Below are 25840 nucleotides of genomic sequence, written 5' to 3'. Positions count from 1 at the left end.
TCACTAAAATTGGATTAGAGTGACTTGAGGCTGTTATTGGTCCCTGCAACAGCTGGTCTATAACCAAATCAATGTTTCTCATGGAATGTAGACTGGAGGGTCCTAGCATTAGTGCACAGGTCTCCTAACCCTTGGTGATCCCAACAGCTTTGCAAGTTGCCCATAAATTCTACTGACTTCTTAGCCTCCCACTTTCCTGTTGCAGAATTGGTAGTTGTCCTTAGGAGCAACTGTCCCCAGATATTGGGCTCTGTTCTCTGGATTCCTTGTCTTTTTATTAATCTTATTTCTGCAATTCTTTGCTCTTTGATAGCTATCAGATATATTTATACAGTTTTAATAGTAATATAATAATAATAAAAATAATTGTCCAGATTTTCTAGTCATTCTCGTTGTGAGAGTTGGTTTAATTTCACTATTCCATCATTCCATAGGAGAGCTCTGCCATTTTCACCATTCATCTTCCAAGGCTGCCTTTGTGGTCACCATTTCTAATCAACAGCAAAAAAGTCGATGTTTAGAGCCAGAGCTTTTTGTTTTGTTTTGTTTTGTTTCTTTTTGATCCATTGACATCCATTTGCTCATCTTCCATTGGGGAAAACTTAGTCTTGACCACCCAGCTCTAAGGGAGCCTAAGAAATATAGTTGTAGATGCACAGCCCAGGAGGAATGAGAGACCAACCATCTTTGCCACATGAGGCCACCAAAGAATATTCTAAATTAATTCTTTTGTTCTTGTAATTCATTGACTCAGATCTGCTCTTCATTTGAACCTTTAGGATGGTAAATGTTTTTCCTTGTTATGCAGTATTTTTTCATATTCTTCATGATAATCTTTAAAATTTATCCTGTAATAAAGAGATATTTGTCTGGGCTTACCCCTTTTATACTCTCATGGCTTCTGGCCTAGTCCTCCTCCTAGAGAGAAGATCATGCTCAACTCCTAGTCTAATTTCCAGAATTTAGCAGGCTTTTGTCCACTCTAGTCCTACTGATCTGGAGTGAATTCTTTGCTTGGTGCCCACCTGCATTTTCATTCTAATTCCGGACTGTGCAACGCCACCTCTCAAAGCAACCCACCAGCTCTCTGCCTGGATTTCTGCAAGTTTCAGTGGACCATCTCTTTTTGTTCAGAGTCAGAAATCACAGCTAGTGCGAAGGGAAGCGGGGACAATATTGTGCTGCTCCAGAATGTAGTACCCTTGATCCTGAGAACAGCTGTCTGGCTTTGTATTCGGAGTCAGGGGGGAAGCAGTAGGAAACGAATGAGGGACTTTAAATCATTTTTAGTGGACAGATTTCCACGGCTTCTAATTATACAGAACCTGGAAGTCATTTTATTTTTTGTTCTTTAAATTCTCAGATTGGAAAATCCTAGATCCAGGCCTGGTTTTGGGGACAACATAAGAAGATTCATCCTTTTTGAATTTTAAAGAAAATATTTTAGTGAGAAAATCACGATAAACCTAGTCAATGACTGCTTTCCACATACCATTTTAAATCAAAATACTGTGTTTGGCCTATTTTACATTGTATTGTTTTCATCATTTAATCTTGAATTATCTCTAGAAAAATTTCCAAATTCTTAAACCTTCTTCGGGTTTGAGAGCACTAAATTTAAGCCTCCGTAATGTCTGCAGTACTTGGACAAACAAAATAAACAGAATCAAGGGCATAGCATTACAACTGTGAATTGCGTTGTGCACTGAGAATGATTCACTATCCGGCAAGTCAAATGAGTAATAAAGATGCATTAGAAATACTTTCTACTCATATCTGCACAAATTCAAATAACCATATCACAGATACCAGAGGCCACATTTTGGGTTAGTGACTGTTAAACTCTGGGTGCAAATTTTCAAGCATAAAGAGGGAAAAGAGAATTATATAACTATGAAACGTCTACTCTTGTGAAGATGTTTTGTTTAGTTTTTAAAATCAGTGATTCAATATGTTTTATTTGTGAAAAGGGGGGAAAATAAGAAGAGGTTAACCACTTAATGCATTCTAAAAAGAGGATGAAAATGAAGCACGTTTTCAACTTTCATGGTTATTTGTGGGGCTATAACTGTACCCTCCAGAATAATCATTATAATTCATATATTATATAGTTACTCTTATCCTTTTGTGGAATAAAACATAATGATCCTTTCCACATCTGTATAAATAAACCTCCCCAGCCTGTATCTCTACAAATCACTGTGACATAGCCCTCAAACTAGACGCTTCATTAAATTGATGAGTAAATAAATTTTAAAAAAGAGTATCCATCCTTCCTAATTTATATGCTCCTTAAAGGTGTTATAAAACAAAACTTCCTTTAACATTTCCAGGCACTCCACTCATCTAAATTAAATAAAATTCAAATACTTGATGGGTAGGATATGCTATTTATAATCATCTGTCAATGACTGCTTCTTTTACAAATGGCTAAACCACTCTCAAGTAAAACAAACACAAAAGGGAAAGCTATGGATGCATTTTGCTTCTATACACACTGGCAGAATGCTGCCCTTATGTCTTAGAAGAGGAAATGCATATACAGCCAGAGAGAAGGAGATAGTTCTCATTTTCCTGTTTAAGTACAGTCTGTGTTGCTTTGTTTCCTCCGTTTTTGCCTTTTACTTGGATTTTGTTTGTTTGCTCCTCTATGTGCTGGACATCTTGTTTTTCTTTTTAATGCTAATGGGATGTTCTTAAAAGGCTAAACTACAACAAAAATATTTAAGCTCTTGTCTTTATCTTTTCAGAACAATATCCCATTTCATTTTCTTAAATTCTCTAGGCCTTTGTGGTTTTTTCCCATGTGTTCCTTGAAAAGGTTGGCAGATCTGGAATTTTATGAGGGGAACTGCACTATGGATTTCTTTTTTCAAATGATGCTTGAGGAGAAGGTTTTTCCTTCCGCTGCTCTTCAGGTTCGGGTCACAAGCTCTCTTTTGCAGCATGTCAGGGGCCAATTATAGAGCACCTATTCGGCCGGAATGCCCTCTTGCTTCAGATGCCGCCGCTCTCTCTGAATCTGCTGGGCTTTTAATGCGATGTTGAAATCGGCTCCTGCTTGACTCCTACAGCTGGTTTTGATCAGACCCCTCTAAAGAGGAAGTTTCAATTAGCACAGCTCCACATGTGCTCTGGAGGTAGATTTTATGACTACTCAACTAATAGCACTCTTTGTTCCTGGTGGTGTGTGACTCCTTAACAAACAGCCATTCGTGTGAGTCACCCAGTGACTTTATAGCAGGGCTCGGCTTTGCCAAAACCAGAAGAATGAGGCAGGCCAAATTGAATTAGTGGTTGAAACACATTAATTTATGCTAGATAAATGTTATTGTGGTCCCGTGGGCAAGTGCGTAGGTCATAGGCTTTATGAACTATATGCAGCAAGAGGGCTTCGTGGCAGTAAATCAGTCTCCAGCAGGACTTTACAAAGGACTTACAGCCACTTACTCTCTCCTGTTCCCTTAAATTGCTTCCGCCTTTCCCCCCTCCTATCACCACCGTCTTCCATGGAGACAGCTCACCATTTTGTACATGTTTTGTGATATTTAACATATGAGCAGTGGGATTAATGATTTGTCCTGGCTTTGCCTGACTGTGGTTGAGACGTGGCCATCTATTATGCCTGTGGCCCTTGCCACAGGCAGCTGTGTGTTTATCATTCCAGACTGCAGATCTCAGTGGGTACAGAGCTCTGGCTTAACACCAGCTTCCGGAGTCCGTGCAGCTGTGCAGTAAATGGAAACCTTGATGCCTCAAACATAGCACACACAACCAAGTCCTGACAGGGCTGTTTCTCTTCTGGGGAGGAATTAGATCCACTTAAGGCTGGATTATTTCTAGAGTAAAAAAAGTAGAAATAAGTGTTTTCTGGCTGCAAATTGTGGCAAGTGAGAGATGATGCCAAGAAAGAATTATGCAGAAATGATAGTGTTTAAACTTGTTTTTATGTGTTTAGATGTGTCTCTGCCAAAAAACTGACAAGGCCTCTTTGTTGGCACTTTTTCAGACAGAGACCACTCACACACTGAACATTTTCTTAATAAAGAAATAATTGTAAATCACTTGTGTCTAGGCAGGTGATAACCAGTTTACCTTAAACATGATCTCTTACAAAATCCAGGGAAAACAACTGGCTGGACAGAGTGATGAACTGCCACCCCCACCACTTCACAACCACCAAAAATGCCTGTGCATCAGTCAAGACCCTGGGAAATCTAGTGCAGTGCATGGCGGCATGAGCTTCAGAGAAGGTTTAAATACTGATTCTACCTCTCATTGGCTTTGTGATTTTGAGCAAGTTGCTGCTCCCTCTGTATCATCACATGTAAAATAGAGATAATAGTCTTATCAACTTTTGCAGAGTGTTAAGATTAATGAAATTCATAAATGTAAACCATTAACTGAGTAAATGGGGTACAATGTAAACTCTCATCAAATGATAGCTTTTATTAATTATTGTTGTTGTTATTATGATTGCTGCTGATCCAAAAGAAGAAAGTCTCTGCTTTCCGTTCAGTTTCCCGGAAGCTTTCAGAAGAGCTAATGGTGCAGGAGAGGTTGCCTTTTCCTGGCATAATCTATCCTCACCTGAAGAATAGTCAAGCTATTATATTCTGTTCAGCCCATTGACCGTGACCTATCTAACTTTTGGTCCTCCTCTACTCTGATGCTCGTTTTGCATGTTAGAAGACAACTGCTGTGACACTCATCTTCATGAGGGCACACACAACAGATGCTCATCCCATTTCTGGTGAATTGTTTCGTGTTGACAGATGCCCATGTGTTTATGCTTATGACTGTATGTATAGAATTCTCCAGGGTGAAACTTTCTCCAAAATTCACCATAAATTCCCAAGATTAGACAAGATCTCATTTTCAAATTAAAAAAAAAAATTCTATTGCCCCTTTTGCACTGGCAAATAAGAAAGAAAAACTGCAGTCTACCTGCAGTCAACCTACTTTTGGGCCTTTAAGCTTTCTGAATTAATTCAATCGTATGAATGTTGTTCTAGCTGAGTTCCCAACTAGAGCTCATTCAACTGTTTGAATTTAACCTATTGCTTGCTGTGCAGCCATATTGTAGTTACTTGGCTGATTTAAGAAACAAAAACGTAAATTTAGTCAAAACTTTCTAACCTGTCTGTGTGTGTATTGAGAAATTTTAATTTGTCCTGCTCTCCATTTTTAATTGGACTTCCTTAAGACCAGATCCTGAGGGGGAGGGTATAGCTCAAGTGCTAGAGCACATGCTTTGCATGCTCCAGGTCTTGGTTACTCACCCCCCCAAAAAAACAGATCCTATGTCTTCTTAAACTGAAAAAAATGTCTGTAGTAGCCTTTTCAATATATACCTTCTGAATATTACATAAAATGATGTACAGAGCTTATTTTCTCATGGCCAATCTTAACTTCCTAAGTCATCAAAGAGAATTTTTCATCCTATGGGCTTTCTCCTGAGTTCCCAAGGAAAGTTACAGTCGTCACCACTTACCTGCAGGGGATGTGCTCCAAGCCTCCCTCCCCCCACTTCCATGAATGCCTGAAAGCTCAGATTGTACGGAACCACAGTAAGAAATTAACAATAATAAATAGTAAAATAGAACAAATATAGCAATATACTGTAATAAAAGTTAAGTGAATGTGGCCTCAGATATCTTTTTTTTTCCTTTTTTTTTTTTTTTTTTGTTTTATTGACGTATAGTCAGTTTACAATGTTGTATCAATTCTTGGTGTATAACAAGTTTCAGTCATACATACAGATATCTTACTGCACAAATTTAATGCCTTCTCCATCTCAGCTAAGCATTTAAAGTACACCTTGGCTGTAACTTTTGTAGTTTGAAGGGTGACAATAAAACTTCCACAGATTACTCTCTCCTTTTTCATCATTTCACACATAGAAGATGTGTTCTTATTGTAGATCTTAACCTCAGCACCGTAACTTTTTCTTGCCTTATTAAGGCAAGAACTTTCACCTTTTCACTTAAAGGAAGCACTTCATGGCTTCTCTTTGGCATACTGAATTACCAGCACCACTGCTCTCCGGCTCTGGGACCATTAGTAAGTGAAGTAAGGGTTACGTGAACCGAAGCTGTATGATACCACTCGCTGATCTAATGACGTAAGCCCAGAAGTGACTGACGGCAGAGCATGCCAGTTGAGGGAGTGACTTACGGCCGATCGGGACTGGATTGCGCCTGCGCGAGATTTCGCCGCGCTCTTCAGGACGGCGGATAATTTAAAACTGAGGAATTGTTTCTTCCTGGAATTTTCCATGGACTGTTTTCGGACCACAGTTAACCTTGGGTTAATTGAAACCACAGAAAGTGAATCTGTGAACTAGGGGGACTATTGTGAGTATAATCTAATGTGGAAATAGTTCATGGGCCTCAGTACCGGGGCTTTTCAAAAATCTGCTACTGTTGCTAATAAAACTCCCCAAGAGCAGCGACGCTGTTCGTCTTCTCACTCCCTAGTTTAGTTTCAGTGCCTGGAACTGTCTTCTGACGCATAAGCCCTGAAGTATTGTATTTGTTCAAGTACTTCTTTAGTTAATGAAAAGTGTTTGAACAATAAACATTTTTTTTCCTCCTTAAGTCCCATTTCTACTTCAAGTCATGTTTTACTCTCATTTTTTTCTTCATTCAGATAAAACTTTTTTTTTCTTTAACCATGTTTTTTGTTTTGTTTTTTTACTATTGAAACCACCTTCCCAAGGATCATTTTCTAAGGGAAAAAAAAATTGGAACTGATACTATTAAGTTTTATGGTAAACGTGGTAAAATATGCGTGAGAATTGGTCTCGTGTCAAGGATACTGATTTTTAAACTACAACCAATAAATGTGATTTTTTGTGACACTTTCTGAGTAGCTCAATATGCTAAGACAAGTCCTTGGTATATTAACAGGCTGTAGTCCAGTGTGTATCATCACCAAGAACATCTGTCTGGGGCTGAGTCCGAGGGGTTCATAACTTTCCCGTGGAGATGGCTAATCAATAAAAGTTCCATGCTCAGGATTTTGTACATTTTGTTAATTAGGTCAAAGCAATAGGCCTTAGTGGCAATTATTTAGACAGTGATGTAAAAAGATAGCCTGACAAACAAACCTCCATAATCCACTTACGTCTCACAGAAGCCAAAGGGTTGGAAAAGCCTATTAACAAGCTCCCTGCCTGTCTGTTTGGAGACGTTGTTAAATCGAGAGTCTCAGCACCTGAGGCAGTCTGTTAATAAAGATCGTTTGTAGCAGATTTCTGTTCTATTAAGAATGGACATAAAACAGCATAATTTAAAACATGTCAATAACTCAAGGCAAAAATGCCAAGCATAGTCTGTTCTGTCTTCATAAAATGGAGCCAAGTATACACAAGGAAAGTGCCAGGAAGGCTTCTGCTGACTGAGTTTTAGAGATTGTTCATGATGAATAATGTGATCCTTCAAGTTAAAACAACTTCGTGGGTGGGTGTCTCTGTGTCTTTTCTGCACTAAATGCAAGGGATCTTTTCTATTTCAGGGCCATTGAGATTCTTAACCTCCAGCCCTAGAAGATGCCTGGAAACCTGTGCCGTGTGCCAGCCTTGTGAACTCATAATAGCTTGTGAGTGTTTCATTTTCCCCCCCTCTTTCTGTCTTTCTGAGTGGCATTTATCGGTTGTTTGGGAATAGATCTTTCTAGACACCAGGCTAGGGTTGGAATATCTTAGGAAGACTCACTAAAGAACTTAAAACTATGAAGCACCCATGTCACTCCTTATTTGATTAAAATGCTAGTCTCTTCAATGGCTGTGCTATATTTTCAACACAAAACAAAGGCCAGCAAGTCAATATTCCTGCAGCGTTTACCTGGCACTTACTGTATTACAATGGTAAAGGCTGATTGAAGGCATTGTCAGTGAATGCTTTCGGAGGATGAGAAGAGGACCTAGAAGGGATGGCAGAGCATTACTGAAGATGTGGGCGAAACCCTGCCATGCTTAACAGGCCCCTAGATTAAAATTCAACATGCTGTGTCTCCCACACCAGGTTTGGGTGGATGGTTGAGTCTGAGTGATATTATCTACTCTATTAGAAGGCCTCTCATGAACTGAGTGGTGGTTTTAATTAAATCCAGTAGGTTGAGAAGAGTGGTTTGGCAGTTTCAATTGATTTATTGTGTTTGTGACATCTGGGCCTGATTTATTGTATTGACTTGCAGAATTGTTTTTGGACACTCACCCTACGTATTTTCGTTCTGGTTGGAGGGACTCACAGCCTATGAATATGTAGCATTTTCACTCTACTGTGATTTTAGATTTCTCTTTGTATTTTTCTTATTTTGGCAGGATGGTAAACTATTGAATTCATCTTGTTAAAAATGTGATTGTCTGAAAGCTTGAGATTTTGTGTGCTTGAATAAGGCTGCTTGAAAAGTAATGCTGGGTTGAAATTCATTATCATCATCCCACCTAAGTTTATGAGAGAAGAGAGAGAAATTGACAGTTTTTTTTTTTAATTTAGTCTATAAATAAACTATTTACTCCATGTTATTGTGCCTTTCTAAATTTTAAAGTTTGGATTTTAGATATAAATGTGAACACCCAAGTCATAGAGAGTTTGTTTTCAATTCTGAAAGCAGTGAGCATATTCAACTGGATATTACAGACAAGTGTCCCCCAACCCAAATCTTACTGAAGGCAAGTCAGTTTTAGAAAGTCTCCACTTCAGACTCCACGAAGTATGTGTAAGAAGGGGTGGGGAAAGAAGGGAGGGGAGAGAAGAGTCAAGCTGCAATTTCTGCCAAAAGAGGAGGGCATAGAAGCCAGCAGGTCCCAATCAGCTGAATGCTTTGCTAGTGTACGAATGAGAGGTCACACATCCCAGATTACAGCCATCGTAATGATGTGTGGGGCTTCCAACATCATAGCTCTCTTTATTTTCTACAGCTGGGGCCACTTAGCCCCTGGCTGAACCCCCAGCCAGGGTCCTGGAACAAATCAGGGAATGTAAGGAAGTCTAGGTAATGCTCTAAAGCAAATCAGCTTCAGGTTCACCAATGGCTTAGCTTGCTTTGACCTTCTGCCTCACTAGAGGCTGGACACTGCCATTGTTCTTTGTAGTCTGCCACTAAATGAAGTTTAATCCACTTAGAATGGCTTCCTATTTTTCATTCTTGAACCCATATCTCTGTCTCTGTAGACTACCTAGTTTGTCTTCATAAATTCCTTTCCAAAATGCCCACAGTTCTACTTTGAGCCCAAAATTGGGATGGACGTGATAGTAACTACCTATTGCCTGTGATGGACTCCACTGATGACCACATACTGTCTAGGTGTTCCTCTATGGGCTACAGCTGGGTCTACCAGTTAAGTGCAGTCTGCCCCTTTAACTGGGCTATTATATAGGTGATTATACGTCTTAAAACATAGCATGATCTTTAAGTCTTTCTTTAAAATGCTAAATTTTTTTTTCATTTCCTTTTGTGGGGCCATCAGTTTAAATAGGAAATGATTGCTCATAGGTGTATCAGGTTGATTTGAAATTTTTACTATACTCCATGGTACCAGAGTTGCTTCAGATAACCTATGAACTAATTTAGTTTTCTGGGAGCTAGTTTAGTGTAATTCTCCAAATTGGATGAGATGGGATATGGGAAAGGAAACTCAATCATAGGAGGTACTTACTGAACATTCACCTATATTTCAGACATAAACAGGCATAAATTTTTAGCCCAGCATAAAATCTTCTGGGAAAATTTCACCCATATCAAACTTAACTAGGAGATAATGCCAAATTTCTTTTTTTAAAACAGCTTTACTGAGATATAATTTATATATCATTAAATTCACTACATGTACAATTCAACGATTTTTAGTAAAATTTTACAAAATTTTACAGATTTTACCAAAATCTGAGTTCAGAACATTTTCATCACCCCAAAATAGCCTGGTCTCAAAGGTATTATTAGTTATGATATTATGTGTGAATTATCTTAAGTTCATCATAGAATGATATTCTGTACATAAGTTAGCAAGAAAGTATAAAGAATGTTATACAGTTAAAAACAGCATATTGGTGGAATGCTCTTGTGGGTGGTTAGTTCAGATTGATGTGACCCAGGGATCAGACTACAACGTAGCCTGTCCTTCACAGAGAAAAAAAATTGAGAAGATTTTTAAAATTATTCATTCTAATGTAGAGTAAGTCTTTACGTGGGCAAAAGTATATCACGTATTAGACAAGCAGAAAGAACAGTGGCTTCTATGCTAAATTCAGTCGAGGAAACACATTCTTATTGTGAAACCATCAATCTGACTCACCCGTGCAGTGGGCTCTCTGATCCTGTACCTGTAAGCTCCTGTACCTGCAAGGTAAGCACCAAGATTTCTGGAGCCTCATTTCCTAAAAAACTGCCTTGAAAGTGCAGCATGAAGAGAAGCTGGAAAGAGCATTCTCAGTAGTGGTAAGTCTGCACTTCTTCACTGTCAAAGATAATGATCCTAATGGTGTTTTTCATGTGTGATGGTCATACCCAGTGGGCTAGAGAGCATGCTAGCAAGATATCAGACATTTAAAAACTTGGTCCATGAGCTAGGTGTGAACTTAATGAAGCATCCCTAATAAGAAACTCAAACATTCTTTTGAATTATTCAACATGAAAGGCTCACTATTTGGTTTTGCTTTCACTTAAAGATAACATGACACCAAAGAAATAGCAGTGATCAGGAGGAAGAGTTGGATTTGGCAGGCTCTCCAGTCTACATTATAAGTGTTTCTCAAGCAATTTTCTTTTTATAAACAAGACTCTTAGACTATAGAAGATATACATAATTAGATGTTGAACCTTGAATGATTTTAATCTTGAAGTTGAAGAAGTGGACAAATTGTCAGAGTCAGTTCTTCCTTAAAATACCTGTGATAGTGATTGGATATGAATGAAATTTACTAAGATGGATACTTAGTGATGTTTGATAAATATGGTCAGAATAAAAGCTATCTAGATCCACCATCCTTTTCCTTTCTACCTGTTTATCTAAGGAAACAGAAAGTTTCCTGTTACTGAATTGATCAGATAAATAAGTAATCCCTTATTTTTACTGGATTAACTATGGATTTTCAAAGTAGAAAAGAGGGAACAAAGGAGTTCAATGGGGTGGCAACTGAATGCCTCTGAAACAAATGTCCATTTTTCTTGTGAAACATTCTTTATTCCATATCTGTATCTTCTCTGCAGCAATCTGCTAGGTAGGTTTCCCTGGCATGTAACAAGGGTTGGAACCCAGTACCTCCTGGGATCACTCTTTCTATTTATGGACAGTTCAGATTGCTAGGAAGAGCTTCCTTGGATATACTGAAATCTGTGTCATATAGCTTTTACCCCTAGATCCTACACTCAGGGGATCATGAAGAAATGATCCTTTAAACTCAGCCATGAACCTCATTATTGGGAAGACTTCAGCTAGGACCAGACTTCCTTTCCAGCCCCAAATTCCTCTCCTCACCACCTAACCTCCTACCCCTTTCAGACTCTCCTTCTAGAACTAACCCTCCTTCTTGACTCTTGGTCAGATGTCTACCCAAATTAAAGGAACTTGATCCAACTGTCACTTGTTTTCTCACCTGAATCCGTAATTACCTTCTCATTACTGTATCACTCCCTTTATTAATTTGCTCAGGTCTACCTTGTACCACATAAAGTAAGTTAAATAAAGCCTTCTCTTAGCCTTGCTACTTCCCAAACAGCCACACAAACTTGTGCCTTTCTTTTTCAGTCAAATTGTTTTATTAGATTTGTATAAATGATCTGTGTTTTACATTAATTTTTACAGGTTGCAAAGGTGCCGTTCAACACACTGCTTTATGGATTTAAAATAAACGTAGTAGTTGACAGAGTTATAAAAGTAGGCAATGGTTAAGTTTTGATAGGAACTAGTTTATAAGGTTTAAACAAAAAAGTTGATAGCGTCTAATGGATGAATGTATATTATCTAGTCTAATTTTTTGCATTTGTGAATGACCTAGGAAGACTTTTGTCTGCATTTCATATTAAAATAACACATAACTCTCCTTGCCAAATTCAACCATACAAAAATGGGAGTGAAGTAATATAATTGTTGAAAGGTGGTATAATCTGCTAACTTTTCTGATGAAGAGAGCATATTAATAATGTACTCTAAAAGGAAAATTCCACCTACTGCAGGCTTACTGTGATCATCACTCCATACACATGTAGAATGGATTATCTGATGCCCTTCACACACTTATTTTTCTTCCCTTTCTGGCCCTTGAGAGATGAGAGTCTTTGGTAAGACACAGTAAAAAGACAGAGACTGTTACCATGAAGGCATCAAGATTTTCTATGAAAATACTTAATAGTCAATATTTTTAAAATAAAGATTTACTCGTTTTATGCATATGTTACTCTGAATAACCGAAAAAATATAAACTCAGTCCAAAGAATATTGTAAGAGGCTCCTGGCCCATCCTGACAAAGCAGGAAATTAAAAGGAACAGAGGAATTAGAAAAGACCTGGGAAAATATGAGGATGAACCCCACTCTCCAAAAACAAATGCCAAAGAGAGCAAATTTTTGAAACAAAGAGAATTATTCATAATATAAAAATAATTCTTCACTGTACAGGATTTCTAACAGAATTCTCTTGAATAAAGAAGTCCCCTGGCACTTTCAAAATGATTTATTCTCTGATGATTTAATTCTTGCAACATATACAAATAAAATTCACTTGAATTTATGCACATTAAACTTCTGTGAAATAATCCAAACTCTAACATTCTCATTTTTTAATAGATTTCCGTAACACGCAGTAATATTCTAAAGTTCCCTAAATTCTGAGCATTATATAAAACCAAATTTGGTTAAATCGGTTTTCCTCAATGGAAGAGAACATTACTGAAACCTCTGTGATTTGTGACCTATGATTGCTCTCTGTTAAATGTTATTTGAAGGTCAGGTCTAACCTAAAACTCTGGAATACAGCGCAAAATCATTAGCTTTAGTGACACAGCTAAAATCCCATGAATATCTGTACCTCTAACTCAGAACTGTGAAGAAAATTCATCTCTCTGTTGTTGCCAAGTCATTCTGGCCTCCATCAGTGAGATCACAGAGGCCCTCAAGGAAATAAAAGTTTACAATATTCACCAAGACATCTATGAAAATACACTATTGCTGTCTTATAGTGCAAATGCAGATCACACAAAAAGCAAAAGTACCATATATTCCTCCCCAGCAGATGAAGCCATTAATATATGTCTTCACACCATGAACTATGTAGCTTACAAAAGCAAATGAGAAAAGTTGCCAACAGTCAGGATTCATTATGTAAGTTCATGAAGTTTCTCAACTGAAAAAGATTTTGGAGTTAATTCAGCATACTCCCTTGTTTCAGAATCAAGGTGACTGAAGAGCAGAACATTTAAATTACACAGGATTGCCCAGCTTCTTAGAGGCAGAGCCAGGATCAGACCTCCTGACTCCTGATTTCAGTCTTGTCCACTTTACTGGTAATTAGTTGCCGAGACAACTTCTTATTCCTAAGATGTCTTTAGGTATGGAAAGTCAACTATGAGAAGCATGCATTTCCCTCAACCATGCATTCTCAGCAAGGGCTCTATCATTCCCGCAAGGGGTAAACTTTGGTTCCTGGGGATCAAAAAAACCTCAGATGTTAGGTATTCATGGTTTGTGGCCTTCCTAAAGGCCACAGTATTTAATCAGATACACGTTATGCCTGTGACCTCTAAGTTTCAAGGTGAAGGGGATGTGTGGGGTTGGGGAAGGGAGGATTAGGAAAAGAACATCTGGAAAATTCCTTAGGGGATCATTTTTCAAAAGTTGAGAAACACTGTCCTGGACCAAAGTCCACGTTCAGGATCTTAGGGAAGTTACCCAGACATTGATTAAGTACAAATGCTGGAGGCTCAACTTGTTTGTAGGGTTAAAGCAGTAAATTGGGATACAGAAGCATGCTTTACTATTCTCATCCAATTTTGGTGACCTGTGACACGTACAAACCAGCTTTTTACAGGGCCATGCTTGGATCTTCATCATTGTCTAACAGGACAAACAAGAAGAGGTGACACAGTACTGTGCTCAGTACTGTGAAAAAGGTAAATGTAGGAGGGTTGGAATCTGGGGAAAAAGGCTTAATGAAAAGGAAAATACTCAAAAAGTTCTCAGCATCTGAGTCCTACTTCTGTCATATATTAACACTTACTTGAGACTTTTTCTACTGAGGTTCTCCAAGTCTCACTTTCCTCACCTATAAATTTGGAATTACCTACCTTACATGATTTGGGAAGAAATAAAAGAAAAGCAGTAAACCTGGAATATAGCACCCACCAAATAAGTAATAATCTGTATCATTATTGCTATTACTTGTTAATATTTCAGAAGCCTTGAAACCTAGATTGTTCTTCATCAGTTTATTCAATAAGCGATTTATTCTTGGAAACTTTCTCATCTCCTTTTTTGAAAAGTTCTCCCCCTTCATCTCTGCCTGTCCTCATTTCATTCTCCCACTCTTTGACACTCCCTATGCCTGCCTTGGGCTTTCTGATGATGTGTTTGCGCCCAGTTCTGCCTGCACAGGGATACCTGAGCCCACTGGAACTATTGAGATTCAGCACAAGCATCACCCTTACCTTATATTTCTGCCTTCCCATCACCAAGATGCTAGAGTAAGATATCTCATTGATTAATGTCTCCCATAAGAACTTTAACCCCTTTGGGCAGAGGTTCATTTATTCAACAAGTATTTATTGGTCATTTACTCTGTTCCAGGCACTGCTGTAAGTGAGATATTCCAGATGTTGTTCTATAGTTGTGAACAGAACAAACACAACACCTACTCTCATGGAATCTTTATTTCCATAAGGTAGAAAGACCTTAATGCAAATAAGTGAACCACAGAGTTTGTTAATGGTAAATGTCTAGAAGAAAAATAAAGTAATAAAGGCGGATAATAAGTAAAACAAGGAGTATAATTCTAGGAAGTTGGCCAGTTCCAGAAGTCACACACACACACACACACACACACACACACACACACACACACACACACACACACACACACACACACACACACTCACAGGCATTTGAGAATAAGATATGAAGGAAGTGAGGAAATGGGCCGCATTTAGGGAAAGAATCTTATATCCTGAGAGCTGAGAGGTACATTTTTATGGCTGCCACAAGGCCAGATGTGTAGACCACATAGATCATTTTTAGGATGTTGGGTTTTACTCTGAAGGAAATGGAATCATGTTATATGCTTCTTAATACCACAGGTACTAGGCCCGATGCCTAAAACATATTAGGTGTTGAATAAATGATTGATGAATAAATCAGTTCATTCAAAAGTACATGTGTATACACACAACCAATTAAATGACATAAAGACTGTGATGTCCTATTTAGACAGGTACACTGTATGTACTTTTTCAGGTGAACATAGAACCCATTGCAGACGATATCGTTTGAAGAAATTGTAGCAAAATATATGGCTTTATACCTGTCAGTCATGTGTTAATAGATAATAATTATAACTTGATAAGGAAGCTAGGGAGAGGGGTAGGCATAATGAAGTGTTCCTCAGACAGCTGGACAGACAATTGGAACCTCTGTCAAAACTGAATTTTCAACATGATCTGGCTGCTGTGGGCTCTCACCGAGCAGTCTGGTTAAGATATAACTCACAGAATGTGAGTCAAAATTGGACATCTAGCTACATTTATTTTTATCCCATCATTTTATATCTATCTTACTGTATATATTGCACAATGTGTACATTAATATAATAGCATAAAAATGTTTATAGTTTACATATAATTTATGTATAAACAATTTTTAGAACTGAGTAGTCAAACTTTTATTCCTGATAAGAGGAATAAAATTTGGATACTACTGTCTATTTTATAGATAAGCAGCATGGAGACAAAGAACATCTATTCCTTTTTCTTTAAAAAACAAAAACAAAAGAACTCCAGTCAAGAAAAACCCTTATTTGCTTGGTAAAATTGTCAGGCTATTTAGTTTGGAGAATTTGTGAAACTGACCAGATGTGCTGAAATATACTTTCTTGTCACAAAATAGCTGATAATCCACTAGGATAAATCATTGTAGGGTAATGACTTTCAAAGAATCCATTTGATGCATTCTTCATCTTAATTAGGAAAATAAAAGGTTTGTTTGAACTTGATCTTTAGACTTCACAAGGTCAGTCATACTTGGTTGTTTCGTTCCAACAATTGCCTGTCCATATTCAAATCTGAAAAGATAAAAATGTGGAAATAAAACAGGAAGCCACAAACCACTCCCACTGTGCAGAATGACAGCATTGTAATACCACAGAATCTAGAGACAGATGGTGGCTTATAGCAGACATCAATCTTCAATGAGAGTAAATTTAGGATAATGCCCCTCTTTGGTAATGGACATGTCTTTGCAAAGTTATTGCTGACAACATCCTCTAACATGCTGATTTGCTAAGACAAGGTTTTTATTGCATCTAATCTTGTCGTAAGGCATGAAAAAAATAGTTGGGTACATGTTTTTCATGTATAGTTTTTACAAGAATTGCTTGCATTAGAGAGTGGCTAAATTGTTTTCCATATTTTATGGCACATTTTTAATGTTCCACTGCACACAACATTGATCACTTAGTCCATTAGCTTATTATGGTATCCTGAAAGGAGACACTTCCTTTGGGAAAAGCCATTATTTGAAATGAGACGAAGGCTCTGACTACATAGGACAAAACGGGGTGGGATTTATTGAGAAGCTGCTTAATTCATCAAGGGAAATAGCCAGAAAAAGTATATAAATGTAAATATATGTATTTTTCAAAATATCTGACCTATCTAAATATCCTTTGTTTTCTGAGTATCTTCTGAGTGTCTGCTGTATTGGACACTTCCCAACAGCCCAAACTCTCCCCAGTGAGGTTGATGGAAACAGCTTTTATGATGCGAAATTTTTTCTTAGTTGTATACATTAGGAAATGTTCATGGCGTTATCAGGGTTCTAATAGGAAGATAGAAAAAATAGAGGGACTTTAACATGGGGACTTGTTAACACAGGTTTGTTATAGAGGTTGCAGAGGAGCTGCAGAGACACACAGGGGCTGCGGAACATCCCAGACATCAGCTACAGTATAAGGTGCCACCTCTACCAAGTGGTATTTCCAGAGTCAGGGCCATCCAGCTGGAGCTAGACCCCTCCTGGGGCTGTCTTTGGGAGCTGGAACCATGAAAGGAAGATTTTCCAATGGGCCTGGAATCACTGTGAAGATATGAACCCTGGAGGAGACACCACTGAAGGGAAGTGAGAAAATAGTTGATTTTCCCCTCTTCCTACCATCTAGTTTCCAACAGTTCTTCCCTTTGACAAGGGAGCCTTGGAAATGCAGTTCCCAGTAATGCAGAACAAAGAGGAAGGCAGAGGATAAAGCTGGGAGCCAACAGATGAAGACAACTTGAACACACTGAAGTAGCTTTTTCTTCCATGCTTCTTTTAATATGCTTCCAAGCATGTAAACTCTTTCCTGCACATAACGAGGCATTTTTTTCCCAAGCAGTAAACTTTGAAATCTTTACCAGGAGGGGTAAGGGTCATGGTGGAAGTTGGGGGTCTTACAGGACAAGGTTTTCTTAGAACATAGTTTGAAAAAATGTTGTGAAATGGCTTTTCAGGCTCCTAATGCGTTCGTGCTTTCAGAAACGTAACTGAATGGTGAATGCCACACTCTGTTCTGCACTTACTATATTCCAGAAGCTAAGCAAGGTGCTTCTCCACATGTCACTTTATCTTCAGAGGGGCCTAAAAGGATTATTTATGTCTCTGTAGGGTTCAAATTACCACATCACATCTTCCCTGTAGGGGGTCCTTCGTATCTGCTGTTGAGATAGGTGGACAGTTCCAAGTTCTCCTTTGACAGGAAGCACAGACAACTCCAGTTATGTAAAACGTCCCATCTAGAAATTTAATAATACATGAGTTACTGTACTGAATCAGGCTTTGGATCCAATCAGTTATTTTGTCTCTGATGACACACACGGTTTAAGATCTGACATGATTGTTCTCAAATAAAATTCTTAAGTAACTTGTAAGGTTGTGTTCCAGCTAGTAATAGCTAGCACTTACTGAGTGTTTACTAGATGACAAGCCCTGCTGTAAGCATTATACTTTTATTAATTACTTTAACCCTTGCTATGAACCTATGAATTGGTTTTATTATTTTCCTTTTGCAAATGAGATAGAGACAAAGAACATTTATATAACTTGTCTAAATGCATTGAGCTAGTGATTGGCAGAGCTGAACTTGAGTCTTGTGTCCTCAGAGTCATAATACAAGACTTCCCCATATAGCATGATGACCCTTTATGGATTTGTGTCTCATAATTTTATCTAATTCTTTGTACAAGAAATTTCTAAATGAAAAATTGTGATTATTTCTCTAGAGGAAAGGCAGAATTACAGTCATACTAAATATGTGCATGTTGAAATATGGAATAGGTTTGGGTTTTTAATATGCTCTGTTCAGACAAGAATTAGATATACCTTTTGCTGGTTCACAGAATATGACCATAAATTTTTTTGTATCCTGTATTAACTAAATATAATTTTCTTTAAGCAAGATAAAATGGTGGACGTAATAATATTAGGATTTTTGTTTCTTAGAAGATAAAGCCCCAGGGGAAGGGACTGGTGAAGTTCTGCTCTGATGCAGGGACTGGACAGTGTAATAACCCTGGACCCTCGTCAAGTTCTGGAACCGCAGATGTGCCCATCTTGTTTTCTCCGGTTACATTTGAGGCCTGATTCAGTATCTTTGTCTTCTCTTATGAAACAAACAATCAGTGATATGGGCCCAGTCCTAGACAAATTAGCTAATAAAGAGATCACAAACAGAATGTGATGCCAGCCACCTCGACCATGAAGAATGCTAAAACTGAGCTTGTCCTGTCTTCGGGCCAGGGATGGAGAATTAGAGAGTTGTTGTTTTTTATCATTTTTCTTCATCTTCTTCTCAAACCAAAATATAGGCTGTGTCTCATTTTATAAATAAATATAATAAATATAATATCTCATTTTATAAATAAAACTTTATGAACAGTTTAGGATGGTTCTGAGCTCTCATCCTAATTCCTCTAGCTAACTTAGAAATTCATTGTAACATTCTCCTTTTAACTTATGTGCAAATTTTGCTATCTCCAAGAAAGCCTTTCTGTTTTCCTACCGCTCACTGCAGAAGGAAGCCTTGATATTTGCCTAAAACTGTCATGTCCAAGAGTCACTTCTACTCGTGGTCTTTGTTTCTACTCATTTTATCACCTTTTGTGATTTTTTTTAATAGATCATTATCTTATCTTCTGGCATAGATGCTATAGATTTAATAGCTGTATCTAATAGGTTTAATGCATTTAACCTTTTAATCCAGAGAATTCCTAAGTTTTGTTTTTTGATGAGCAGCCCCATTTTCCCCAATATGACTGATATAGTTACACTAAAGCGGTCACACAGGCTTACTTGCCACCATTATCTGCAGTCCGTCCCTGCTTGATCCCTACTCAGGTTTCTCTAGACCAGCGGCCACAGTAACAGAAATCAGGCTCCTTTTATACAGTTGGCAAACAATGACATTTTCCTGGCCAGGCCTCTAGGCTCTGACTGCTTGCCATGTTGCTGTCCCCTTCTGAAGGCAGAGCCCAACACTACTGCTTCCTCGAGCAGCTGTCAACAGGTTTTGTCCTTGGGCAACTGTCCCTCTGCCCATATTGGGCTGGATTGACTTCTGAGGGGGGTGGCCTGGCTATAGAATTTGGTTAATAGATAAATTCTTTTCTGGAGAGGAAAGAACTAACCCCATCCAATCTTCTTGTGGGATGTTGGAATGTGAAACACAGAGAGGGCAGGACTGCTAATAGAGCAGCATAGACGATAAAAGCAGATAGAAAGCAGTAAGCACAGAGGAAATAGAAACAACTAGGGCACAGGCATATGACTTGGGGAGCAAAAGTTGCAGGAATAAATGCAGTTAGGGACAGGGTTGAAAAAGCCAAGAGGCAGAGACCAGGGGAGCCAGCGAATGGGAATGTCCATTTGACAGTTGATGGGACTCGGGAGCCGGAGTATCCGGTCTCATGTCTCAGGGCTCCCCCCAAACCTGTGTGCACCAGATGAGTCCCTTTTCTGTGCCTCCTTATTTCACGGTGTTTCCTTGAAATAAACCCATGTCACCAAGGTAACAAAGACCCTATCTTGGTGCTGCTTTTGGTCTGAAAGAGGCCGCATGGGCATCATAATCTTAGATTTAGAATACCCATACACACTTTTCAGCTTTTCAGCAATGTAATACAAACTTTTCTTTCTTTTGACCCTAAACTTCTGATAGGTGTAAAAATTCATTTGTATACCAGAAGCCAAATCTTTCTGTGTTGAGAGGTCTAGCTGTAAAAATAATGAATACTCATTAATCATACAGAAATGTATCCCAAAGGTGCTAAGAATGTAGATTTTTTTTTATTGTATAATCTGCTGTTCTTCTCTGACCTTTTGCAGTTCTGTTGTAAACAATTATTAGGACAACAGAGTGGTTGTAAGTAACTACTTTATTAGACTCTGTAGGGGAAGAAAAATTTTCCTCAACCTTCTTAGGGTCTCTGGCTGGGTCTGAAAAATAAACAGACAAAAACAGATTAATAGGATAAGAAGGATACAAATTTATTTAAGGTTAAGTTCTATGTGATAGGAGCTTTTGTAAGGAAATAAGATCCAAAGAAACAGGCCTGTGCATTTTTGTGCTGGGTTTGAGGAATAGTGGACCATCGTGGAGGAATATGATAGATTAATGAGTAGAAGGTGATTATCGTAAACTGGGGTACACTTAGCAAGCCTGTCTGTTAGGGTTCCTTTTGCTGTTCCTTTGTCTTTGGAAATAAGAATGTGCCTTTCCTCTGGGTGTAGGGAAGGCACCTCTCACATAAAGATTTCATAACCTGCTTCAGGGAGGAAGGGTCTGTGGGGGAGGAGGTCAGAGTGACTTTCCTGCTTCTGCAGGAAACTCTTGCAGCTTAAAATACTTCCCTAAGGTTTTCCAGAGAATAGTAACTGTTAGCAATGTAAACAATCATTATTAAGAATCTGTGATCAAATAGTTATGAACAAGCTGTGAAAAAAAATGAGAGATTTAGTAAAATGATTTCCCCAACTTTTTTGTCCCTACATTTTTCTTAAAGGGTATCTGTGGAACCTACCTAGAGAAACACTACTTCATAGCATCCTTGGTAGAGTCCAGCATTTTATTGTTTAATGTAACCTTTTACCTGAACTATAATAAGCTCAAAGAAAACTGCAGAATTAGGAGTATACAGCTCAAGAGATTGTCATAAAGTGAATATTCTTGTGTAACCACCACTCAGATCAGGAAAAAGAACACCAGTATTGTACCAGAAGCTCTGTTCCTCCTCTCTCTGAGCACTGTTCTCATACAGGGAACGACTATCCTGACAGAGTAGTTTTGACTGTTTCTTAGCTTGGTATAAGTGGAATCATTTAGTATGTGCTAGTATGTGCTCTGTGTGTTTAGCTTCTCTGCTCTGCGTTAACGTTTGTGAAATTACTCCATATTGTTATATGTAGCAGAAGCTTCTTCCTTTTTATGTTTGCATAGTATTCCAATGTATAACTATACAGTAATTTGTATATCCATTCTGTTGATAGACACTTGGGTTGTTTTCCATTGGGATATAAAACAAATAATACTACTCTGAAGCTTATTGTACATGTTTTCATTGTACATATGCACTTCTTTTTGTTGGGCACATACTTTGGAGTAGAGTCATGGGGTATGCATAAGTTGAAAGACTCTAAAAAACATTTATGACAATGCAAGTTGCTCTACATTCTTGTCAATACTTGCACTGTCAGTCTTATAAATTTTAGTCATTGTAATGGATACATTCCCCGGATAGCTAATGTTTATTGACCACGAGGAGATCTATTTGTGTGTGCGTGAATTGCCTGTTTGGGTCTCTTGTCCACTTTTTAATTTCATTTTCTGCCTTTCTCTTATTGATTAGTAAGGATTATTTATGTGTTCTGGATATGAGTCCTTTGTCAATTACATATGCTGCAAATATATTTTCTCATTTTTTATATTGGCTTTTCACTTTGTTAATGGTGTCTTCTTAAACAGAAGCTAGTAATGAAGTAAAATTTATGAATTATTCCAGCATCCTTTGACCTGATTAGTGGCCATGTTATATTGCTCTGATGTCTTTATGGAATAGTCTTTAATAAATAGTTCCTTTGCTGGGTTTAATTGGTAATTGTAGCCTGTTATCTCATTTATAAAATTTAGGATGTTTCTCCATAGATGGCTGTCTTTCTTCTTGCCCAGTTCAAAGCCCTAAGGGCTTTTATGTAGACCCCTTTCATAACATGACCAAATTTTCTCATAATTTGTCTTGTATGTTAAAATGATTCACTACTCCATATGATTCTATCAAAAATGTGACAGTTTTTGTGGACATGCCTTCTTTCATAACAGTGACAAACACCATAAATGTAATTTACCCTGGCACTATTCCTTATGGTACCACATTGTTGCCATTCTTCATTCAAACAGACTCATTCATTCACTTATTCAGCAAACACTAATGACATGACTACTGTAAGTTAAGCACTGTACAGGACCCTGGTATCTAAAAGTAAGCAATATCAACCACAGCACTTACTTACCTTCCTGCACGTTACAGTCTAGAGGGAGAGGTAGACATTGCATCAACTATTACACATATTTATGTAAAGTAATTATGGCAGGTGCTATGAAGGAGAAGTGCCATTGTCAGGGAGTGGCCATTTTTCCAGGAAGGTGTATCAAGGGCTTTGTTTCCCCTTGTACAGCAGGCACAGGAATGTTAAGAAAATAATTCTTCATGATTCGAAGGAACTTGGGTATGAGGAAAAACTTCCACTCAGCAGATGACAGCATAGTTAGGTGGCTTGCAGTCTGCTTAAGTGGGGAACAGGGCAGCAGTAGACAGACCAAGAAAATCAGTGTGTGTTATCTTTGGAATATTAGATTGCAAGTTTTCAATCCTCATTCTGTGAAGATTTTTTTAAAAGAGTTTCTGTTCTAAAGCATTTATTGTAATTTCTACCAATTGATTGGATGAAAAGTGTTTCATGAGTATTTCAAGAGATTTTTCCTGTCCAGTAAATACTGACAGAAAGCCTGTTTTGTTGTTTTTTTGTCATTTTACCCACTTTCTCAAGAACATGTGAGGGTTTTTGAGCAATGTTTTTTGTGTGTGAAAACATTTCGAGGAGTAGAAATTTTGTAGCTTTCTAACTTACTAGTTTTATGTCTTCCTAGAAGCCAACAGTTCTTCAGTCTATTTAATCTAAGAGAAGCCACCTAATTATTTGCATCCAGGAATATCTATGGGGAAAAATCTGCTCATATCTTAGCAGATGAATTCATTCCCTTTTCTTTTGATGTTTTTATCTGCATTTTCAGTGCACACATAATCCAGTGTTGTCCAGTGGATTGCAGAGCAGGCTTCATTTTCAATAGTTACTTTTAGAATTTTCTTTTATCTCATATTTTAACTGCCTTATGTCATATACATGTGTTATTAGTTTATTTCAAATGACTGATTGGGGTTCAATTTCATATAGCATGGTAGAATGAGCTATAGTACCAGCAGCACATTTTTAAATAGTAGTTTATTTTTTACTCTTCATTATTAAAAAGTAATATAGACTCCTTTTTGGAAGAGTAATTTAAAAATAAAAATTAAAAATTATCTTTTACAAAACAATTATCTTTTAGATCTTTTAGAATTTTGATGTATATTTTTATAGTCATTTATTTTGTGATAAGCATGTATTTATAGAAATATCATACTCTGTGCTTCTCTTTAATTTGCTTTTGTCATTTAACACTAGGTAATGAACATCTTTCTATGTTATTACATAGCTATAAACTCACGTAATTAATGACTATTGCATATTTGCTCACATAGTTTCTTAGTCTAATTCAACTGCACAACAATAGTTAAAAGTACAGTGTGTGCCTGGAAAACCATAGGAGCATGAAATACAAATTTGAATAAAAGAAGATAGCAAAAGATGATCACACAAATGAATCAGTGAATGCTTTTTTCATAAATAGTAGGCAAAAAAGAATCTAAGTCATGTTTATTTTACCAAAAACAAAAATTAACCAAATATTTAAAATATGTACTAGAATTACAGTAAAAATTGAGTTTGTATGAAAAGATCATCAAATTGATAGTATAGATCAAGAAAGTTCAAAAATGCAGTTTATGTGTCAGTGGACAGATTGAACAGCATATATTTGTTTGAACTATATAGTTTACTTGTAGTCTCTAATATGATGCATCCTTTTTTAAAGTGAAATCCAGCCATTCTCTATCATTTCTGCATCCATTCATTCAGCAGTTATTTATTGAGGAGCTGGTATCTGCCAGTATCTTTCACAACCTAAGGGTACTGTAGTAAATCAAATAATACAGTCTTTCAAGAACTCACAAGCTAGTGAAAGGTGCAGAAATTAAATATAAAATTAGACACTTAAGAATAGTGGCCTGACTTTTTTACCCTTCACACTCTTTTGCTCTCCAGACCTGGAAGAAATAAAACCCACAACACACAGAAGCCTGAAGGGAATGAATCTTTCAGGGTTTGAGATTCTTAGTGTCCTGAAATCACACCACATTGAATAACCACAGGATGGTTATTCTTCCTTCTCTTGCTACACAGTAGAATCCAAAGCTCAGCCTCCCTTTCCTATCCCCCTTTTGTCTATGTGGCTGAGTCCAAGAACTCCAGAAGCCACAGGGAAGGAGATATAAAGAAGCTTCAAAGCAAGGAGATTTCCCTAATGCTTGGAGAGACACCCTGGGTTTATGTATCAATGAATCTATGTGCTTGGATGTTTAAATTTGGGAACATAAATACCCGTACAAATTTAAAACCTTTCAGTACAACTTGTTCTACTTTTCTCCCACTTAACTTACAGAGGTCTGTTGAAGGAGGTAAGAATCAAATCTTTCAGAAATCGTGAGGACTTCTGGTACATTATGACCAAAAACTCAGCTAATATAATTGTGCATCTGGTTATATAAATATATTCCCAGTATATATCTATGTGTTCAAATGTGTGTATGTGTGTTTTATAATCATCTTGCTTATGCCCTGCTGTATCTGAGAAGACCCTGGAATAGTGTATCTTGGCTATACTTTGGATTCAGCTGGGTAATTTAAAAGAAAATTCTGATCCTGGATTCCACCTCCAGACAACCTGATTTATTTGGTCTGGAATGTCTGGTCTGGGTGTGTGCATTGGGAATTGAAAACTGCATAGGGTAATTCTAATGTATGTCCAAGTCTAGGCACCCTGGCCTAAAACAAAATGTTATGGCTTATAAAAGTGGAATAAAAATGTATTTCCTTTCCTTACACAATGTGCTAAAATACAAGTAGTATATTTGGAACTTAAACTCTACAGATTAACCATTTTCTTCCTTTGTTTGTCTACTCTCCCGCAATACAAATGTCTGAGATAGAGCTGTGCCAATACTCTTTCTAAATTCTGCTCCTCCACACACCAGTTTTGGTTTATTGTGTGCATCCTACTTCCTGTAGCCTGTGTGGGGAACTTAAGATGCCTCTGAGAAACTCTTCCCTGCTTACAACTTTGTACCACAGGAGAAACTGAAGTGAGCGTCATTAACAGTTCTCTTACCATATACTGCTTTCCACTAAATTTATATTCTCAGAACTATGCTGCTTCTTATGGTGAATATAT

General features: G+C 37.6%; 1 long non-coding RNA gene across 1 annotated transcript in view; it reads left to right on the top strand.

Annotated features, from left to right (window-relative positions):
• Positions 1-25840, top strand: part of LOC116662688 — a 415082-nt gene that overhangs the window by 29343 nt on the left and 359899 nt on the right. Inside the window, exon 2 of the long non-coding RNA XR_004318685.1 lies at positions 7519-7602. This is a non-coding gene — a long non-coding RNA (uncharacterized LOC116662688). The remainder of the gene's footprint in view (positions 1-7518; positions 7603-25840) is intronic.

The sequence above is a fragment of the Camelus ferus genome, chromosome 3, assembly GCF_009834535.1.
Source record: "Camelus ferus isolate YT-003-E chromosome 3, BCGSAC_Cfer_1.0, whole genome shotgun sequence".
Lineage (NCBI taxonomy): Eukaryota > Metazoa > Chordata > Mammalia > Artiodactyla > Camelidae > Camelus > Camelus ferus.
Note: the sequence above shows the minus strand (reverse complement) of the source record. Positions and strands in the feature narration are given on the sequence as shown.